General features: G+C 45.9%; 1 protein-coding gene across 2 annotated transcripts in view; it reads left to right on the plus strand.

Annotated features, from left to right (window-relative positions):
• Window positions 1–19704: 19704 nt before the first annotated feature.
• Window positions 19705–22570, plus strand: part of PIK3CB (phosphatidylinositol-4,5-bisphosphate 3-kinase catalytic subunit beta) — a 70932-nt gene continuing 68066 nt past the window's right edge. The window contains exon 1 of one of the 2 annotated variants that reach the window (XM_058843893.1): window positions 19705–19852. The gene's annotated coding sequence lies outside the window, so the exon portion shown is untranslated. The remainder of the gene's footprint in view (window positions 19853–22570) is intronic. The other variant, XM_058843894.1, reaches the window with a different exon arrangement.

Below are 22570 nucleotides of genomic sequence, written 5' to 3' on the forward strand. Positions count from 1 at the left end.
TCTCCCGGTTCTGCCCGGCCCGGGATGTCCCCGCTGAGCTCTCCCGGTTCTGTCCCGGCCCGGGATGTCCCGGCTGAGCTCTCCCGGCTCCTCCCGGCCCGGGATGTCCCCGCTGAGCTCTGTTCGGTCCGGGATGTCCCCGCTGGGCTCTGTCCCGGCCCGGGATGTCCCCGCTGAGCTCTGTTCGGTCCGGGATGTCCCCGCTGAGATCTGTTCGGTCCGGGATGTCCCCGCTGGGCTCTGTCCGGGCCCAGGGTCCGGCAGCCCTGGAGCTCTGCCCTTGGCTGCGGGGTGAGAACGAGCCCCTCCCGCTGCTGCTCCGCTCCTCGCCGGCTCCTGGTGCGGGGATTCGGGCGGGATTGAACACCAGTTCCCTTCCTCTCGCTGCTGGAGCTTTCCGTGCTGTGAAAACCTCCCCAGTCCCACTGCAGTGGCAGCTTCCCAGTCCTGGGAGAATTCCCCCTCCCTAGGGTGCTTCTGGGGTCTCTTTCCCTTTTCGGGGGGAGGAGATGAGAAGAGGGGTTAGGATTGGATAAGATCAGATGCTACTGCATCGAAAAGAAACCGGGGGGGAAAAAAAGCAGAAGAAAGAAAAGAAAATAAAAGCAAACACAGCGAGGAGATGTGACTACAGTGGCTAATTTACCAGAAAGCAAAGGAAACAGGGCCTCCAGTTGGGAAACTTTCAAACCTCAGCGAGCTCTGGCAGCTGCTGGGACTGGGGAAGTGTGGCTGGCAGCGTGGCTGAGGCTGACGCCTCCTGCCCGCCAGCATGTGTCAGATCGTTTAGGGTGTTAATGGCAAGAATTCACCAATTAAACAACATTTCATCTTTTTTTTTTTTTTCCCCCTGAAATATTTTCCACGTGTGCTGTCTAAAGAGTCACCTCCAATTTTTTTAATGATGTAAAGCACTGATGTTGTCTGTCCTCCTCAGCAAGGTGCTTTCCTTAGCTGTGATTCATCGCCCTGTTTTTCTATTCCAATTAAGCTGCTCACTTACAGCACTGAGACAATCAGTGGCTCATCCTGCGAGCTGGGCTCAGCATTATCGGCGAGTTTGTCCTTCGGAGCTGGTTCTTGGTAGACCGGAGGTGTTTTCAGTTTCGGGCTATTGTATTTTACTGGCAATTTAACACGGAGCAGGTCAGTGATCTGTTAAAGCTCGAGCAGACTGGGAGGGCTCCGATAAGAGCAGAGCCTTGGTTGCTTGTGTGCTCTTGAGTTGCTTCCCAGAGGCTCCACATCCCTTCAGAGAGCTCAGCTGCCGAGGCACCAAGTTTGGCTATTAGGATTGTCCATTGCCCTCGGATCAGAGTCTGTATTAAAGGCTTGCATTCGGTGCTCCAGTGAGAGTTTTTGTACATTAACCATGAGGATCAGTGAGTTAATCTTTGCCATTGTCAGAGCATTCCCTGGGAGCTCAGTCCCTTTTGGCCAGATGCTGGAGCTGGGATGTTTGAGGAGGGGAAGGAGTCCCTTGCATGGAAGGAAGGAGCCTGGCAGTGCTGTCCTGCCCACTCCACTGCTGTGAGTGGCAGCTTCAGGAGTGCCCAGAAATGATGAGGAACAGACACAATCACCAAATATATTATTTTGCAGAAAAATTCCAAGTGAAGCACATTACTTTTGTCAATATTTGCAGTAGACTTTCTAAAATCGTGAATGCCTTTTGATTGACAGCTTTGACTCAGCTGCAGCCTGGCTTCCCTGGGCAGGCTGCATCTCCCCAGAGGTGTCATCAGTGAGTGATCACTGAGTGATCTCACACCTCGTGGGAGGTGTGCTCCGGCAGCTGAACCGCAGCTCCGGTGAGGCACCACTTCAAAAACAAGTTTTTGTTGAAAACAAAAACATAGTAGGTCTTGGTGTTTTTGGAAATTAAATACTAGACAGAGTGAGGGCCTTTAATGGAAAGCTTTTTTGTTTTTCTCTCCAGGAGAAAGACACCATTTTCAATAGAAAAACATGATGAAGGGAGTTTTTTGACTAGCCCTGGGCAGCAGGTCCTAAGATCCAATATTAATGGTGGGATGAGGAATGAATGCAGTCACTCTTGTCCATTTATTGCCTTGACAGCATCCATGAGTGAAACACTTCCACGTTGTCCTGGTGGCACAGAGTCTACCCTGAGAGTAGGTGGATGTGTAAATCTTTCTGCTTTGCCCCAAAAGTCTGCATGGTGCAGGTGGATATTGCAGTCCTTTCACAGCTTGGGGGATTTGGTGCTGTTTGCACACCAGTTCCTGGGCTAACAGAGCAGTGAGCAGCCAGGTTGATTTCTCACACTTTCAATGCCCATATCAGAGTTTTTTGGCTGTGGAAGTTCTGTAGGGATGCTGGGTGCTGCTCCAAGTGCTGTTTCCAGGGAAAAATGCCATGAGTAGGGTCTAAACTTGATAACCAAGGGTATCCTGTTCTAACTAGTGGATTCTATTTCTTCCTCGTGTTGTGTTTCTCTAACTTGGCAATGACTTTTAGCCAAATATTTCTGGCTCGTCCTTCAGGAATCACATTAAAGTCTGTCAAACAGTGTGGCTGGGAACCTTCCTCTGCCACATCTGGGTATGAGCAGTGCTGGAAACAGGATCCTGGCAGAAACCAACCCTGTCTCTGAAACATTGTGGTTTTTCTGATGAGATCAGTTTGCCACCTGCATCTCTCTGGGGTGTGACTTTATTTTAGAGATTTTGTGAGCGTATAAACAACCTTCTGACCTTCCTCCCTTCCTTCTTTTGCTTTATTCTCCATTTCCTTCTCTTCCTCTCCATCCTCTCACGGTGCTGTGTCCTTGCAGATGTTCCTTATTGCTGGTTTGAGGTGAACATCGTTCCACAGCTACTTCAGACCAGGAGGAAGGAGTGAGACAAAGAGTCCTCAGGGTTTAACAGCACCCCCTGAGCAGCACAATCAGCCAGGCCTTGGTAGTGCCCTGCTTCTCATCTCTGACTCCTGGGCATCTGTGGTGGCTCAGCAGAGCCAGAGTGGGCTTCACTGAAGAGTTGGGAGCAGCGGGGCTGCAATTCCCCAGAGAGTCTGTGATCCAGGAGCTCACAGGGAGCTGCTAGATTTCTGGACTGGTAGATTTCTTATTACTTTTCATGGAAGTTGCTCAGATATAAAGAATTAATGTCAAAGGCTGAAATATTTGGGATTATACTTTGTCTTTATTCTCAACAGTCAAAACATCATTGGCACTGAAACTTCTGTGGGAAGGTTGTGAACTATTAATTATTTTCAGTCTACTTGGCATAACATGAAGGATTATTAACATAACCAGTCTTACAGGTGATGATAAATTCAACAAGCATTATTTCTACTTTTTTTAAGAGGTTGGTTTTCATTATTATTAATCTTCCACATAGATGCCTTATTCCAGCTGACACAAATTCCTTTTAGAGCCGACCTAAACCTTGTAATTTGCCAGGAAGCTAAGGTATTTATTTAAAATAATTTCCCCTCTTAATATAGCAACCAGGGTTTTCCTTTTGTCTTGTAGAAAGCAAAACATGGTGACATTATCTCAGTTCTGCAGTTACCTGACATTAAATTCTGTGTTTTACCAATCCATCTTAAGAGGTACAAGATGTCTGTGGAATCTTTGTCTTCTCCTCCAGTGAAGCACTTTACTGATAGGCCAGGAGGAAAACAGTTTTCAGTTGCTCCTATATATTTACCTTCAATATTGAGTGTAGCACCCTGGACCACAGAGGTCAGGCTGAGAATGGCTGTAAGGCTGGTGAAGGCCATGTTCTCATTTTGGACCAGCTTGTACTTCTGATCTACCTGCAACCTGCTGTGTCAGGTTCCTCACAGCTCTGACATGGGAACACCCAGGAAAACATTGAATTGTGAGCAACCCAGGTTCTGTGGCTCTGATTCCATCTGTTCTGGAGAATATGAGTTGCTTTCTTGCTGGAACACAGCATCCAGGCTGAAATGAGCACCTTGCTCATTTTACTGCCTCCATTGCATGTGTTTGGGTCATTTCCAAGCGTGCCTTTGTTTACTGCAGAGTACAAAACCACATTGACTGCAACAGTGTCCTGTGGACTCAGTGGCCTTTGGAAATGGAGGAATGAAACAGAAATTCATTAAAAAGTAACATAACAGTGCAAATACCTGTTATATTGGCTGAAATGTGTGTGTGAGGAAAGTTACCCTTCTAATAGTGTAAACAGAGAGAACCTGGGAGTGTTTGTAGGATATGCTCCCTCAGTGTCATTTTCATTAATAGCAAGCATATTTATCTTTCCCCCCAGTGAGCCAGTGTTGAGGCTGTACTTGTAGTTAAATGACATTAATCTGGTTTTGGTTGTCACCTGCTTGGTCTGGCACATCAGATGAGTGAGTGTCACTTCCTATGGCCGGGAGCACTCAGGCTGTTTCACAGGGAGCGCTGCTCTTCTGGGGGATGCACACCCCTCAGCACCCCACCCTGACAGCCCTTGCTGAACTTCCCCCAGTCTAGACAAAGCTTTGCTGCTACTATTTGTGTTAGTTGTTTTTGTTTGAGGCACAATTTTATTTGATTTTACCTGAAATCTGCTCTTTCTTCTGATACAGATGGTTTTGTGGTGCTTGATGTCATCCAATCACAGCATCACAGGATGGTCTGGGATGGAAGGGACTTTATAGAACCTTAGAAATCATCTAGTTCCAACCCCCCAGCCATGGGCAGGGACAGCTTCCACTAGACCAGATTGTTCAAAAAATAAAATAAAATAAAATAAAATAAAATAAAATAAAATTAAATTAAATTAAATTAAATTAAATTAAATTAAATTTAAAAAATAAAATAAAATAAAATAAAATAAAATAAAATAAAATAAAATAAAATAAAATAAAATAAAATAAAATAATAGCTGTCATGGAAAATACTGCTCATCCTAAGCTGAACTTAAGCACAGCCCTAGTGCTCAGAGCAGAGTGCAGGGCATACCCTACAAGTACCTGTGTCATTTCCACCTGCCCCTAAGTCTTTTGGCTTCAATTAGACAGACAGAAATGTGTAGCAATGTAAATAATTGCTTATATCCCTCTTTTCTACATGCCTCCACAATTATAATGCTGCAGACAAGTAAATATCAAAAAGAAATGTCTGTTTCTTGACTTTTAAATCAAGTAACATTTCAATGGCAAAGAAATGTTTATCCTAACATTCATCTTTTGTGATGTGGTCCAGTGAGCAAGAGTGTAAACTGTATTTAAACATAGCAATTACAGAGAACAAAGGGATTGCTGAGGGAAGCTGGACTTGTCCATGCACATTACAGGGCTCTTTCAGAAGGCAGCAGTGTCCTCCACTTTGGTTCCTAAAATACAGATTCAGATGAGTTTCCTTTGCCCTAAAACTCAACTCTCAGTGATGGCAGCTTCCTCAGAAGGGCTCAAACCATCCTTGGCACTGTAGGGAATTTTCTCAGGAATGACCTAGTGACTTCCTAAATTCCCCTCTCAGTTGTTTTACTCCCATTCTTCTGTTCAGATGTTTCAGCTGCCTGTTTTACTTTGTTTTTGGTGGCTGAGATGGGAACACGGAAATCCCATTTTTTTATGTTCCCCAGCTGCACAGCCAGTGTGTTACAGTTCCACCTGTGCTGGCAGGGATTTCCTGGTTTAGAAGATGAATTAGAGTTGAGCAATTCTGAGTTCCTCTAAAAGAAACGATTTTCCTTTCCTGTGTGGAAGGGAGATTGCAGTCATCTGAGGCTGTAAACTTGTTCAGACCCACCAAAGTAGCAATTGGTACCAGTTAGAGATTCTGGCTGGTTTCAATTCTGTTCTGTGACATCAATGTAAATCTGAGCAGCTGCTGTTGCTCTCTTTACCTCTTTTAGAAATGGTTGTTCTTGCAGGAAGAGTTTTTTGTCCAGCCAGAAGTTTGCCTCTTGCTCTCTTCTCTCTTAGTTAAAAGGCTCTGTCTATATTTTACTGTATCTCCAAAAATGATGGCTCTGGTTGACTTCCAAACTTTAATTCTGCAAGCAGAAGTGGTTTCTAACATTCCAGTTTGGATGGCCCTAATGATCCATGTGCAAACAGCTTTCACTTGTTTCCTTCATTTTTTTTCTCTTTTTTCCCCCCTTTTTTCTTTCCTGCTGCTGAGGTGAAGTTCTGGTCAAATGGCCAGAACTTCTGCCTCAGCCACTCAGCTTATCCTGGTTTAGTTCCAAAGACAGAGGGTGAGGAAATGCCCTTTTGCCTCAGGAATTTTGCTTTTGCAGTTTTTCTGTCACATACTCCATTAAATTCCTTGTTTCTTACCTTGCTGTGAAGTGTATTTGAACATCACCTGTTAAGCAGGACTAGAGTCTGGCTTCATACTCACTTGGCTTCTTTGGTGGAGGCAAGATGGGAAATTCCCAGCTGGAAATTCCCAGATTTCCAGAGCAGCAGGTGTTGGGTGTTGCATCTCTGAGTGCAGCTCACCCTTCCCAGAGTCACGGAGCAGGATGAGCAAAGAGGGGTGACAAGGGACAAGGAGGGATAAGAGGAGGAAGAGGAATAAAGAGGATTGTCCAAAGTGAATAGGAGAACATGGGGAAACAGGAAGGAGTTCATGAGGGATGTTGAGATTTCTGATCTTGTTTCTAATTTAGGCACAAGCTATAAAAACTTATGTATTCATATATTTCTCATATGACTTGCTTTGAAGGCTGGTAAGATTCTCCATGAATAAAACTCTTTGTTCCTCTCTGTGACCTGCCACACTTAATCTTTTCAAACAGTCACAATTTAGCAGCAGCTGTAAGAAGATATTTGGGTTGATCTCCTGATTCCTCCCTGGCACCCAGAGCCAACACAGCAGTCAGAGGTTAATGGGAGCTGTGGGAAATAAACAATTTGGGCTGCAAAACCCACTGGTGACAGCAGGGCAGCAGAATCAGGGGTTGTTCCTACAGATTTTCAACAGACCTCATCAAACCCAGACGTGGCATCATTGACTTGAGACTACTGTGGATGTGAGACTAAGAAAGAAAGCAATTCTTAAGAAGTACTTGGGAACTACTTGCCAAGAGATTTAATTTTTCTCCCCCTTCTGTTTTATGTCAAGGTGGAATTTTGGCCACAAACCAGACTTTTGCAGGTTTTTTCCACTGCATACTTCATCTCATTCAGTTTTAAGGAATTAGACTAAAACATGTCAGCTTAGCTAGAGAACTATTTTTTTTAATTTGATGTAACAAAAATAATCTGATAATGATTTCAAAATTCATGTTGACAAAAATTGGAAAAATAATTTGACAAATGACAAGCCTCTGCTAAATACCTTTGCAAAGGTCACACTCAGCCAGTTGGGAGAAAAAATGTGGAAAGAAATGGAGCTAAGGTAGTTCTTTAATAAATTTCCCTTTAATATCATTACCTGGACATGAGATAGAAAAAAAAAAAAAAAAAGAGGAAAAAGATGAGTTGGAAACCTTGGAAAATCATATTTAACTAGATGGAAAGACCATGAACAGGTGGGGTGGATTGGAAAAAGGCAAAATGTACAGAAGCTGACATATGCTGGGGGCTTGGAAAGAGCATTGGACTCAGCAGGATTTCTCGTGTAAGGTTGCAGGTGTGAGCATGTGGGATCAGCCACTGCAGACCCAGAGTACCAAACACAGAGTGATTTTCTGGCCATTAAAAAGGCAGACAAGAGCTCAGTGTCTGTCAGAGAGCCCGAATGGGGCGAGCAGAGCGGCTCAGAGCTGGTGGTGAAGCTGCCATGCAGTCACTCACCGCAGCCTTGTGCCTCCTGCAGCCTCGAGGGTCACCCCGCTGTGTTGGTGTCTCAGCCCTGCTGGAGGCAAAGCCCATCCCTGATGTGCAGAGCTGCTGTTTGCTGGTTTGTGGCACCTGCAGCACGTCCCATCAGCCTGAAAGGCAGGGCCAGAGCCCATTTTGGGGTAAAGGCAGGGAGGAGCAGTGCTGGGCCAGCTGAGGTTCCTGCAGGCAGGGCCACAGAAGCAGCAGGTGGGTGAGCTGGAGAGGTAAGAGTTACCTCACCTTGGGCTGTCAGTCAGCCCAGAAGGGTTTATTTCAAACCTCTTTGTCCCAGACAAGATGTGCAGCACAGGACACAGGGAGCACTTGCCAGACACACCTGAGCAGGGTGTGGGAACCTCAGTGTCCCACTCCTGCAGCGTTCTGCACGCTGGAGGGGACAGCCCCTGCAGGGAGAAACACAAAGCTGCTCTTGCTGAGTCTCCCTGCATCATCTTTCTAATTCAGCATTTCCACAGTGCAACAGCCCCACTTCTATCAGATACTAATTAGAGTCTGCTCTCATTTTCCATCTTTTGAGAGAGGTTATCACCTGATCTTTAACAACTTGAAATAATCAGTTTTTTAATAGAGTTCATATGGCCAAGCCACCATAGAACTGCACAACTGTTCCCCCAGCTGTTGTTGTAGGGGAAGGAGAAGAATCAGCAAAACAAAATCATGATGTTTTTCAAGGCATATTTTATGGGTAATTTAACTGAGCATCATCACTTCTTAGGTTTGAAAATGATTAAGCCACAAAGTGTAATGGCATGTTCTTTGATAGAAAACCTGACTTGCTGTAACAGGATCTTGTTTTTCACATCTGTGTGTATTTCTTTTTAACATGTATCTGTGATAATGGTAGTTTCAGATGTGACTAATATTAAAAGAGATGAAGTATGCCTCTCTCTAATACTTTATTCAGACTTTTTCTCAGAGGAATATTTAGCATAAGAGTCAAGGTTTAAAAGTTAAATAAGTATCTCTAAGTTAAATTATCGAAGGAAAAGCCTGATGTTTAACAACAGTGTTTTAAGAGGTTACTTTGCATTTATTATATGAAGAAATTTGTACAGGATAGTTTGGAAGTTTACAGGTGCCATTTCATGAATTGGGACTTTTTTCACTGGGATGTAGAGATTTCTTTTCCTGTATTGTGACTGCTCCAGGTATTTGCTCTGTTATTAAAGGTGCTTGAGAAAAAAGGTGCTTGAGAGCTGATACTTGATACTTTTTTTTGCTGTTTTGGAACACGTGTCTGGTCCTCAGTGAGTCACCGTAACTGAAAATTGCACTTGACAAAAGGAATTCTAAATATAGTTTAATGACATGGTAAGGATGTACTTGAAGTTTCAGTTTCAGTGATTCAGTGTTGGTGTCCATTGTGTGGGGGCACTAGAAAGGATTCGTGTGGGATGCTCTCCTGCAGTGGCCTTCCATCACAGCCCTGCTTCAGCAGCTCTGCAGTGAGTGAGGTCTGCGTGGATCACTGCAGCTGGAGCAGGTTTGCCAGAGTAATACAGCAATAAGGATACAGACCTGTGTGCAGTCAGGTTTGGAAACATTTCCATATGCTCAATGTGTACAGGCTGGCATTCCATCCACTCTCGGCTTTCCTGCTGGGTGGGTGTGCTCCCAGCTCCCTGCTGGGGTCTGGGGGATCTGCAGAGAGGGCTGGGAGGTGCCAGACACTGCTTCACAACCACAAACTTATGGTGTGTGACAGGCTGAGGTCTGACATCCGTTGCATGAGCTGAGAGCTGGGAAGCCAAGCTGCTGTGAAGGTGCAGGAGGTGTGGGTTATGTACACCTGTGCTGTGTGCACTGTGCACACCAAGGAGCCCCTCCTGGCTGTGTTGTAGGTTTTTCAAGCAAGGCAGACACCCTGGTTCAGAAGCCAGCACGGTGGCCCCCCCTTGGCCACTCGGACCACTCTACCCACAAGACATCAATGTGATGGATGGTGAAGCAATGGTGTTTATTGCAGGGGAATTTAACAATTTATAACCCAGGGTCATTGTGTTACTCCCATCTGCTTATGTCACACTTAGGTGCTATTGGCTAATTGCAGGAGGTTTTACTATCCTAACAGAGAGGGGGGTCTGCTAACTTTCCACTACATCCCGAAATCTTCAGATTGCCAGGCCTTAAACTACAACACTGTGTGTCCTGCTTTGTCCCACGTGCTGCTGCTGTGGAGGCTGTGAAAGGCTCCCCTGTCCCTGTCCCTCTTCCCCTGTGCCTGTGGAGAGGGATCCAGGCAGGAGCTGGGCAGCACAGCTCTGCTTTGCAGGTGGTGGGTGGGTGGGTGGAGGGGAAAAGGGACAGTGCAGATGCATTTCCTTTGCTGTCATCACATTCCTCTCTGAACCAGGAGTTTATACCTGGGCTTTAGTGCCCTCAGTGCCCTGGCTGAAGAATAAACAGCTTTTCAGGTGAACTCTTCAGGTCTTGAGAAGTCTAGACACCACTGGTCCTTCTGAGTGTCCACTTAGCCCTAACATCTTTAGAAGTCTGAAAAACAGTAGTTTTATTAGTCTTTCATCAAAAAAGGTTATTTCCCAGCATAAAGCAGAGTTAAGGCTGCAGTAAGTTACCCTTAGGAAAGCAGCAGTGGCTGGCCAAAGCTTCCTCCAAAGGTATTTGTGGATGGTTTGGTCTTTCCAATAGTTCTGTGGTAGAACTAAAAGCAGCAGGGAGCAGAATTCGGAAACCCTTCTTCAAAACACTCTTTACTGAGCACTGGCATTTCTGTGAGAGCCGTAATGCAGTCATTAACCATCTCCTGAACAATCTTCTCAGCAGGACAGGCTCCTCTGGGTTTTGCTTTGTGCCTGTCCTGATCAGCCCAGACAAAAAAATAAGCCCAAAAAAATAAGCTCCTGAGATGTGATGTTGTCATGAAATTGTGAGCTGATTTTGGCATGGTGGGTGTTATTTCAGTTCCCCTGAGCACTGACTGGTGCTGATGTTGCAGCTTGCAGACAGAGGTGGGAGACCTTGCCGCTGGCAGCTGTGATATTCCCATTACTTCTTTTCCTGATGTGGGAGAGCAGGCATAAAACACTGCTGCAGTAAGCAGGGGGCAGAGAAGACTTGGAAGAGGCTGTTCACTGGTATTTCTGCTTTCCATTTATTGCCCAAACAGGAGCATATTTCTTACCAATGGAGTGACTTAGACCCTTGGATCTAGGTAGTGTTTAGTGCTGCTGGTGTCACATCCTCAGCTGGGCTGCAAGTTCAATTGCCAGGAAAGCAATTATGAAAAGGAAACAATACAACTCAATCCACAGCTCTCAGCCCTGTGCAGTTAACAGACATTAAATGAAATCATTTATACTTGGAAAAAGTTATAGAAAATGCATGAGGTTTCCTTCTTACTTAACAGCTCTGCTCAAACTTACTGCCCAGGCATTTTTCAGAGTGGAATTTGGTGTTGTTCCCTGGGAGTTCCTTGGATACTCAACCCTAAATCAGTCTCTCCTACAGAAAACCCTCATGAAAGTACAAATGCCTGTGGAAAATCCCAGAAATTTCCTTGGGCAGTTCTTCCTTGGGACTAATGATTCTCAGTCTCATGGAGGTGATTCAAGAGCCCACCTTCATCCCAGTGATGTGATTAACCACATTCCCTTTTGGTCAGTTGGCTCAGAACAGCCTTTGCCCCGTTGTGGAGTGTCCCAGACAGTAAAACAGAAGGAATTACTGGCACATGCTGTGCAAGCAGTGGGCATGCCTAGAGTGACACTAAATTCCAAGGAGATTTCCTCTACCAAATTGAAAAGAACTGTAGCTCCTCTTGGGAAAAGATGTGAAAACAGATATTCTCAAAATTGGGGTGGAGAACACTGTTGGGCAATGCATGACAGGAAGACAAGCTGATATAAAAAGTGAGGAAGAGAAAACCCCCAACGTGCTTCCACTGGAGTTTGTCATCTGTTTGTCAGAGAATTACCAGAACTGCATTACTCCTGAGACATCAGCTTTCCCCACTGCCTGGGCTGTGAGGCCACTCAGAGGCTTTCAGAGAAGGCCATCTCTGAACCAGCCAAGTTTTCAAGAGGTTTAAAATCTGCCTTGGAGATGGGGCAAGAGGAAGAGTACCAGCCAGTGTTTGGTGGGAATTGCCCCATTAATAATGAGCTTTGGGTGCAGGAGAACCGAGGAAGACGTTCTTCCATTATCAAAGTGGGGGAAGCAATACCAGTTAAGGCAAGGCTTGCAGCAGAAACATTTACTGGAAGTGTTTACATGTTACTTAATACCTTGACATGCATTATTCAGCTTGTGTAGTATCGGCTGGGGTGGAGCAGGGAGGAATGGCTTTGGCAGGAGAATTTGTTTGCTCCCCATGGAATATTTTCCTGGTCGTAGCTACCTTCTTTGGCAATGAGATACATTCCAGGAATAGAACAGAAGTGTTCTTGAGCCACATTTTTGTGAGCTGCTGGAATGTGCTCTCTTGTGAAGGCGACCTAACCTTATCCAGATAACAGCTCCTTCCCTGAGCACTGCCACCCTGTCAGTCTTGCTCCAGAGTGGAACAGAATTGCAAAAAAGCCCCCTTGAGCCCTCTCCAGGCAGGGGAGCATCACTCTGAACGGTGGAGCCATTGAAATGGATGCACTTCTCATTCTGGAAACAAACCCCAGTTTCCCTCACAGAGGGAGGCAGCAAGTGCAGTCTCCTGAGCAAAACACTTAAACTGCAATTCTCCTGATGTGCCTAAAGGACTTTCTGATCTGCAGCCAAGTGAGCTGTGCTGAGGAAAAGGCAGGGAGAGTTCTGCTCACATCAACAGGGCTGCAGTCACACAGTGAAGGACGGGGGAAGGAGAAATAGGTTGGGAAGCGTGAAGTTCAGCTGGCATCTCTGCTTCCCTCATCCACACAGTAATTTCATGATTCACCTGCTGGGAGATTTTGTTTTGCTGACAAAGCTGCGATAAACAAAGACTTGGCATCGTTTGCACAGTTGTTTAATCTGAAGGCGTGTGAGTCACATAAATGAAACTCTCGACTTGTTGTGATAGACTGCTGGGCAGAGTGGGGGAAACACTGGTTTTGATTTGGTTAATCAATACCTGGAAACCTTGGAAAAGTGATTCAGCACAAAGCCTGCAGTTCCCAAAATAGTTAGGCAGGCTACATTTCTAGTTTTGAAAGGAATAACAATAATAATATACTTGTATTCTTACACTGCAACCATTTCTAATTTTTTTTTGTGATGGCATCTTGCCAGACTTAGTAATTTTAGTTCTTACAGACTAAAAATGATGATGATGTGTCTGTAGGTCAAAGAAAATGTCTAAAATATAATTCCTAGAAATAGCATGAGTCTTCCTGATTGAGGATGTCTGGATCATCTAACAACAAAAGGCTGTCAGAACAATGCTTCAAAAAATGTACTGGCATTTTAGGAGTATTCCAGGAATCTCTCCTGCATTGGTTGTGCAGTGCCCCTGAGTAACACTGCTCTGAAATGTGTCAGAGTGCTGCTTTTTGCTGCTTTGGATGGGACTCATGGCTCTGGATTGTCAGAAATTTAGTAGAACTGTGAGATGAAATTATTTCTGTCTAATGAAGCAAGGAACTGACCATTCTTGTTTCTTGTGTGCTTGTGACTCTGTTTACCCTGATTTACTGTAGGACATTTTTACAGAAAAATAAACATTGAACTTGGTTGTACATGAATTAGTATTAGACTTGAAACATCATTAATAAGACATCAGCAAATGCCTTTTGAAAGCCTATCTGCTGGATATATATATATTTTTGGTAGTCCTTTTAAAAATAGAAACACAGCAGTAGTATTAAAATTACAACACAGTCACAAGAGGGAAGAAGTTAGAATCTGAGATTTTAGATAGAGATTCAAAATAATAGTCCATTTGTAGTTAAAACTGATGTTTTTGAGGAATTCCTGATGCATGTAGTATTTGTCATTTTTCTAGTGCTTAGGGATTTTTTCTATTTCACAACGACTTTTTTAGTTTCCCCTGCTACGTAGGTATTTGTAGTGGGGATAAGCAACTAAATTATTGCTTTTCCATGGGTTAAAGCATTGTTAATGAAGTACCTGTGTCTTATGCAGCAATATATCACATTTGTTTTTATCTTTTTCTTTGGTTTGCACATCACGTGTAACTTGTGCAAGGTAAAGGAAGATTTGGGTTGGACAAGCCTTTCATGGCTTGCAGAGTGTCATGGCCAAGTTTTGGGGTGATGCCCACTGTGCCCTGCAGGTCAGTAAATGTCTTTGATCCAAAGGAGAATTACATCAGTGTACTTGGAGGGATGTTTTCTCCCTTGTGGCAGTTCTGACAAAACAAAGTCTTGCTAACCATGACGTACACCATTGTGGCTGGGCAGTGATCTCCTCTAAGAAAACTTGACAAAACATCAGTTGAAAGTCTCCTCAAGGTGAAATTCTGAAATAATACAGTCTTTCATGCCCACAGTCATTTAAAAGTGTGACAGCCTCAATAATACTCCTGATCATTACTGGTTTTCACAGTTGTCACATCTGCTCTGTTATCAGAATTGCCTTAACAAAAAGGCCAGCTAGAAAATAAATATGCAAAGAGGCTGAGAGAGAGACAGATTTCCTGTAATGAATCTCTTTCTAGTCCTTGCCTCTGGCTGAGAATAGTAATATGCCATTAACCTAAGAGATGTAAAACATGCTGTGCTGTGCTTGGAAGGGTGTCAGAAATTCCTCTTGTAAGGATGAGAAGATATTTTATTGCTTTTCCAATTGTTGGTTAGCCTAATGATAGTAAGAATTTCAGCAAAAGGGAACCCCTTGTGAAAGCTGATGTTTGATTTTGGTGATTAGCAGATTGCAAAGAGAGGCTGCTAACACAGATGCATGGAGGCAGGTAGAGCAGCTGTTACACTGGAAGTGCTGTCTCACACATCACAACCTGCTGGACATTGAAGCCTATTTTTAGTAAAAGAATAAATAAGCTGGCTGTGCCCTACTTTTTGTCAAAATGTGTCATGGGATTTTTGTATTTGATTAGAAAAGTTGGTAGAAATAACACAAGGGAACTCAGTGCTAAAAACTGGCATTTCCAACAATCCAGTTATGTTAATAAAATGTTAATATTGGTTATGAGTTCAGGCCCATAAAGTAGGCAGAGGAAATGATAGGTGGTGGGAGATTTGTCTGTGTGGGATGTGAGGTTACATGTGGACAGAAGTCCTGTTCTAGTAGGCATTGGCCTTTTGGATGAAAGAATTTGTTTTCTATTGATGGAACTATTTTTACAAAATCTGTGTTAGGAAACTGGAAAAATGAAAGGCTACGTAGAGTTATTTGTATATGAAGGGAGAATTTGTATATAGAGAAAAGGGTCAGTTGGACCCTTCAGGAAGCTGCTGATTGTTGTAAAGGCCTTACTCTTCCTAATTCTGAGTGGTTTTTTCATCTTCACTTGCTGATACAGATGCAGGCCCATATACCTGATGAGAAAGCTGTCTTGTAAAGTGTGACCATACTCAGGAACCAGAACAGACACAGAGAAAGATATACTGGCTATGGAATTAGTGACAATGAGTATTTTCAGTCAGTTTGACTACAGATTAGTGCTATTAAAAATTTGCTGCTTTATTACAATAGAATTTGCATAAACTGATCATAATTGAAAAATGCCTGTCCAGGATCTCCTGCCCAGGGGGTTTCTGTGCTGTGCAGCAATAGGACCATGGGTTTCCATGTTGGGGTTCAGCTCCCCCTTCCCAGAGCAGCTGCAGCCTCAATGCAGAGGGGCTCTGCAGCTGCCCAGGTTTGCAGAGCCCCAGGGAAGCTCTGTGGGATCAGCAGAGCTCCAGAAGGGCAGCCTTGGGGGCCAGGCCTCCCTCCAGCTCGGATCTGCTGCAGCTCAGCAGCTCCCACAGCTTTTCTGAGCGGGGAAAGAGCTGAGGCCAGCAGCTCATGGCAGGGCTGTGTCTGCCCTGCTGCTGCAGCAGCTGATGTGCTGCTGATTCTGCTGGGGCACAGCAGCCTGCGAGCTCAGCGAGGTTGAGAAAGAGGCCCTGTGTTTCAGGTGGCTCGGTGTTGTTTAAGTTAGGCTTAAAATTTTAAAATGAGAGGCCTCGGTGAAGGAATTCAGTGGGGGGAACAGAACAGTGAAGTGCCAGGATGGTGCCTGGGATGCTGCAGCTGGATTTGAGGGGCTGCTGCAGCTGGCAGAGGGGTTTGCCTCTCTGGCTCCTGTACGTACACTCTAGGTTCTCTGAGAACTTTTCTATTGAATTTTGCTCATGTTAAATTGCTCTGTTTAGCAAAGCACTGCCCATTCCCTCTGCAGGCTGCTGCTTCATTAGCCAAACCCAAATGTGTTCTGTCTGAGCAGAGTGTTTGCAGTCTGGTACCGAGCATCACTCGGGCTGTTTGCTGCTGCTGCTGCCTCCCCTGCCCCAGAGCCAGCCTGAGACACAAACGGGAGCTACTGTGGACACCCAGCCTGGAGCAAGGCTCAGGGACAAAGCGCTGCCCAGGGCACCTCTGGGGACTGTCCTGCTCCCAGCACTGGGGTGGCACAGCACACCACATCCCTCCCTGTGCCATCAGCACTTCTCCATGCACCAGACAGGCCCTGGTGGCAGTGGCCAGCTTGGATTTCACAGACTGGGCTGTCTAAAAACTGCAGGGATGGGGAAGGTCAAGGAGGACAGCTTTTATTTATCAGCTGAGACTGGTACAAGACCATGCTACCCACATAGCTCATCCCCTCTGTCATATCATTTATATGTGCTGCAGTACTTTAACCCAGGGCATGAAATCATGTATTAGGAATCCCTTAGTGCTTTCCTACAGGATGTTAAATATAGACTTTGACAGTTAAACCTGATTCTTGGGATTTATTGTGCTAAACCCACGGTTTGAAATAGTCACAGCCAGTATTATCCACTTGTTTATTAACACTTTATAATTTCAGTGACTAGTGATTCTATCTTCCAAATGGTAATAACCCGCTACTTTAGGCAACAGGGAACATATTTTTTCTAGTCTAGATGAAGGAGGGCCTTTAGACAGGAGATGAAACTTTTGTTAACAGATAAACTATATTTTGAATCTTATAAAGCAAACTGGCTTTCCTCTAGTGACTGCTGAGGAGAGTGACATGTTATTTGTCATACACAAGATGTTCTAAAGCCTTTTATTTGGACAGCAGTCGGCAGCAAGCTGACAAAGGGATGACCATGCAGTGTAAAGTGACCATTATTCTCTCTGCTATTGCTCACACAGTTCTGAATATAACTTTTTATTTTTTTTAAAGTAAAGAATTACTGATGAGAGATTCTTGTGTCATTCTGTATTCACCAGAAAACATTCCTGTGCATTAACTGAGCAGAGCTCATTTGGTTTGTAGATTGTATCACAGTGCCAGACAGTAGCAAGTTGCTCTGTTTAAATTTTCTAATGAATTATTTCTAAGCATCTCCTGCCCAGTATTTTACTGTGGTGTGGATCATTGTCCCTTGGATTTAATAACTTAATTTTTTTCAGAATGGCTTTTTCTGCTTCAGGCCAAACACCCTTACATGGCATTTCCACTTGCCTTTTTCTAATGTCTCATGGTTCTGTGATGTTTGCAAATAACAGAGACAACTTAGTTCCTTTCTTCTGATCACTGCAGTGACACAGGATTTAAAGAGTGTAAACCCAAAAAACTGAAAATGACGCATTTTCAAGCAACCAGGAATGTGCCCTAGGTGCACAGCTGTTTCACATGCACAGATATAAAAGTCAGATCCAGCCTTTTTAGACAAACCCCTTTCGTTATACTGAGAACATATATAACAATAGCCTGGGGGGGTAGAATAATAGAACATTTGTTGTTTTGTGAAGGGGGGTGAGAAAGGAATCTAAAGATAAGGAAATTGAAAATTAAAATGATATTTGAAGTCTGGTAGGTTGGTTTTTTGGGTTTTTTTTGTTTTTTTTTTTACATGCCACATAGGATATAAAAATGTTTCTTTAAGATGTTTCAAGGCAAGTTCCGTATCCACATTGCTCACACTGTTTGTAACAACTCCATGTATGACAAGGACATGAATATCATGCAAGCTGATCAACTATAATCTGAAATATGTTAATAACTGCCGATTGAAATATCTTTATTTCCCCCTGCTAAATACTGAGATTGTATTTGGAGGCATAATTCAAAAAAATGGAAAGAAAATTTGAAATCAGGGATTAAAATCCTGGAGAAAAACTCGGTGTGGTCAGGTTTCTTTGAAGTCTATTCGCAGAAATTGTCTATACAAGACAGCTTGGAAGTGCCTGGGGATTTATGTATGATACACACTTCAAGGCATCATTATTCACTTGAAAAGATGGCAGTACAGTAAACAAGATTTTTAAGGCTCTGGATTGTAGCCCTCTGCTCAGTGCAGTAAACCACTCACATCATACTTGGCTTATGATTTACAAAGACTGCACTGGATCCTGTAGAACAAGCACCTGTGTGGTGTAAGAATAAACAGCTTTTTTTAAAACAACGTTATTGAGCCTTTCCAATCACAAACCCATTTGTCATCAGTGAGGCCAACTACTGAGCCAAGGTTTCCGTGTCCAAGCCAAGACCATGTGGAATATTTAATGTCAAAACCAAAAGTATCAGAATGATTTGGAAAACTGCACATCTTGGACTTTTTACACTACTGGATTTCATTAATACCTTCTTCAGAAATGTATTTCAATTGCAATGTAAACTTTAAACAGAAGAAACAAGTGGCTCAACACGCTGAACTAAACTTTGTTTTACACAATCCATTTGTATGAGCTGCACATCTCCCTGATAAAACAGTTTCATTTGAACTCTACTGGCTCTTTTATTTTCCCCCCCAGGAAGAAGGGAAGTCAAGTGACGTTATTACATTCTGCGGTGTGAAGCAGCAGCATGATCAGGAGCAATGCCTGTGGCACTGAGCAGACTTAAGGAACTGGTTAAAAGCAGGAAGGGGAGCTGTTAATTGATACATGACACACGGTAGGCAAGATTTCTCATTAACGTCTGCCCTTCCACTGAGATTTGCCCAGAGGTAGTATTGCATGATCACCGTTCATGCAAAAATCCCATTTGCTGAAGTAATAAGGGAGATCATTGTCCTTCCCAGAGATTTCCAGTTAATCCATGCTGTGGTTGGATGGGTGGTTTGGAAAAAACAACAAAGCATTTCCTTGGTACGTTCTAATCCAAATGTAATGGATTTTTAGTGCCTTGAGAATCGGCAAGGGAAGTTGAGGAAATAAATCCATCCATCCATCTGCAAAACTGGAATAACTGGAAAAATGAACAGACTAAAATAGAGAAGCTTAATGACACAGCATGATTATTAACATAGGGATGTTAAAATACGCGTAGTAGGATCGTGCTCTTTGCGGACAGGGCTGTGCTCCGCCTCGCCCTGTGTTCATTGAGGGCGGCAGGAATGTTGCTGCTGATTGCAGTGGGTGGGGACGGGCCCGCTGCATGCAAAGTTGTTTCGTTACCGGTTACATTCTGCCTTGCCTTCCTTGGACTGCTTCTTTCCAGCCTTAGAAAAGCCCCTTTTATAGGTACTAGTTTCCACGCAATTATTTGACAGCTCAGCGCCAAGAGCCTTGAAATGAGGATGTATCAGGGAATTCCTTGGCAAGTCAAGAAGCTGCTAAAACGAGCTCTTCTTCCCTGCTGATTTTACAGCAGGGAAAGGTGCTCTAGGCTGAGCCTTTCCAGCGAGCCCCCGAGGGAGCGGGGGGAGCGCTCCGGAGCTCCAGCGGGGTCTCACCACGGGCCGGGGAGAGCCGCCCGTCCCCCGCCCGCCGGCCGGCAGCCCTCAGCCCTCAGAGCCGGAGGCGCGGCCCGGCCGGGCAGGGAGCGCCCTCAGGGGCGGGCACACCGCGCCATTGGCCGTCCCCCGCGCTCGGATAGCGAAAGCCCGGCCCGGGTTGGCGGCGGCGGCCCGAGGGCGAAGCCATCGCCTTGGTAACCCCGGCGGAGCGCAGCGCCGGGCCCGGGGCCGGCTGAGGGAGCGCTCCCCGCTGGCGCCGCCGCGCTGGCTGGGGCGGCGCGGACACGGCGGGGCCGCTGCCCGGGTAGGTGGGTGTGAGGGGCTGGGTGTGAGGGGCTGGGCCATGCCCGCGCTCCCGGCGGGACCGGACGGGACCGGACGGGCCGGCGGAACCCGCTCGGTGTCGGGGCGGCTGCGGCGGGGCTGCTCTCGGCCTCCGGCTCGCTGCTGGCGGTGCCCGTCCGGCCCGGGAGCCGAGCTGCGCAGGAAGGGGGCAGCGCTCCGCTTGCGACACCGCGGTTGCTCAAGCCCGCGCGGGGGAGGTTTCGGCGGCCGTGGGGCAGCGCAGAGGGGCCCGGGGCAGGGCCGGGCTCGGGGCAGCGCAGGAGGGGGCTCGGGGCAGGGCAGAGGGAGCTCGGGGCAGCGCAGGAGGGGCCCGGGGCAGCGCAGAGGGGGCTCGGGGCAGCGCAGAGGGGGCTCGGGGCAGCGCAGAGGGGGCTCGGGGCAGGGCAGAGGGGGCTCGGGGCAGCGCAGAGGGGGCTCGGGGCAGCGCAGAAGGGGCTCGGGGCAGCGCAGAAGGGGCTCGGGGCAGCGCAGAGGGGCTCGGGGCAGCGCAGAGGGGGCTCGGGGCAGCGCAGAGGGGGCTCGGGGCAGCGCAGAGGGGGCTCGGGGCAGCGCAGAGGGGGCTCGGGGCAGCGCAGAGGGGGCTCGGGGCAGCGCAGAGGGGGCTCGGGGCAGCGCAGAGGGGGCTCGGGGCAGCGCAGAGGGGGCTCGGGGCAGCGCAGAGGGGCTCGGGGCAGCGCAGAGGGACTCGGGGCAGGGCCGGGCTCGGAGCGGCGGCCCCGCAACAAGTGCCCGGTGCGGGCCGGCCGGGCGGGGAGAGCGGCGCTGCCTCGGCGCCTTCCCGTGCTGGCCCGGGCTCGGCACAGCCTGCACGGTCCCTGCCTGCTACCGCGAGCGATCCCCGGACGAGCTTTGCGCTCTGCCTGCTGCTTGCTTCCTATTTTTTTTCCCCCCAGCTGAGAACTGCGGGTGATTGCTCTGTGAATTTTAAGTGGCGTTTCTATTACTCGATACTCCCGGTCGTTTTCAGCTGAGGTTTCTGAGAGTTGTTTTCCTTCGGAACCGCAGGAATTTGTATGGCAAAGCAGTGTTTGGGAAATGTGTTTGCAGGGCGGCGCACGGAGCGATGGCTTTGGCACTGCTGTCATCGGGTGCTCTCCGAGCAGACAGCCAGGCTGCCACAGACGAGGAGCTGCTTCTGTGGAAGGGGGAAATAAATCTTCATTAGTCCCAAAGAGTTCCTGAAAGAGAAACGGAAACCTTTCATGCCAGACTTGCTGGTTTGTCTAGCTCTAACACATGTGTGCTTAGACTCATGCTGGACGCTTTCCAAAATCCGGAAAGCTGAATTTTTATTGGGGTGTAGGGAGAGATTTTTTGTATGTTTTGGTGTTTGTTTTTACCCGCTTGTAGTCTTCTCTTGTCACTGGATACACTGACAAGTTTCGCTCATTTGGAATTGTAGTACACAAAGTGTAGCCATAACTAAATATTAGGTACTAACTAAGTTTGTGCTGCCATTATTTGATTAATATTGAACTTCATTCAGGCTCAGCAAGTTCCTGAAGCTGGAAACCCCAGCATGATGTTGTGTTTTCAGGACTATAGTTCAGGGTTTGAAGTAAGATGAATGCATGAAGGATGTCAAAGAAATTTGATTGGCATGTGTTTTGCAGTATTCACTAGAGACTTCCACAGCTGTACCCCTTCAAAGATTGACTGAAAGGTGGAATAAAACTTCAGAGCATGCTTGCTTTTAGGGAAATTGCATATAAAGGAGTATTAAACACCCCTATGCTTGGCAAGGAGTTGTGAGGTTTAGTGGAATGCCTGAAGGTGGCTGGGGAATCAATGACCAGGTCACCTGGAAACTTTGATCTGGAAGCTTCAGTGCAGACTGCTGGTGGTTTCCAGGCTTTGGGAGTTTCATGGCAGCAAGCAATGCTTCTCAGGAGAGTGGGGATTCAGGAAAGGATTCCTGAACAAAAGTCTTTGGTAACTGGTTTACTGGCATTTTTAGAAATAATATCAGGGATATTGGTAGCATCAAGAATGTTTTGATGCATATTGTCTTAGAAACGTGCTTGAGTGGGGTTTTTAACATCGATTAAATGTTTTGTGGGGGTTTTTTTGTCTGTTTTTTTTCTTTAAATAAAAGAGACCCCTTTCTATACGTGGTCTGAAAGTATTTTTGTTGTTCATCTATTTAAGTGTCTATTTTTCTTGAGTAAAAATCACTTCCGTTCAGCCAGGTTTCACTTCCTTGGAATATCTGATGTCATGAATTCACCGGTTCTCCAATTGTCTATGGAGTTTTGGCAGAACTCCAAATTCTAGTGTAGGAAAGCCTTCTTAAGAAAAAACAAAATCTTTCTTTGACTTTAGTGATGTAGTGAAGTGAGAACATCTCCTGTTCCACTGCTCCTTTCCCTTTAAAGTTTGCATATGTCTGTTATATGCTCTATTTTGCAAATAACTTAAACCCAAAATGCAGTAAAAATCCAAGCTGTATATGCGAGGAGGGTGCAGAGGAAGGAATGTTGTTATTTGGAAATGCAGGCTGCTGTTTTGGCTGTTTAGCTAGGAAGCTGCTGTTGTGTTTCAGTGACCAGGGCATGCAGGTCAAGCAGTTTAAGTGCTTTTTCACAGATCTAAAGATACAAGTGGAAGTGTTGCCCTTGGTTCTTCAAAGGTTGCCATCAGTTAACTTACCTGAAAATAAATGCGGGGCTTGTTGGGCTGTA

The sequence above is a fragment of the Poecile atricapillus genome, chromosome 8, assembly GCF_030490865.1.
Source record: "Poecile atricapillus isolate bPoeAtr1 chromosome 8, bPoeAtr1.hap1, whole genome shotgun sequence".
Taxonomy (NCBI): domain Eukaryota; kingdom Metazoa; phylum Chordata; class Aves; order Passeriformes; family Paridae; genus Poecile; species Poecile atricapillus.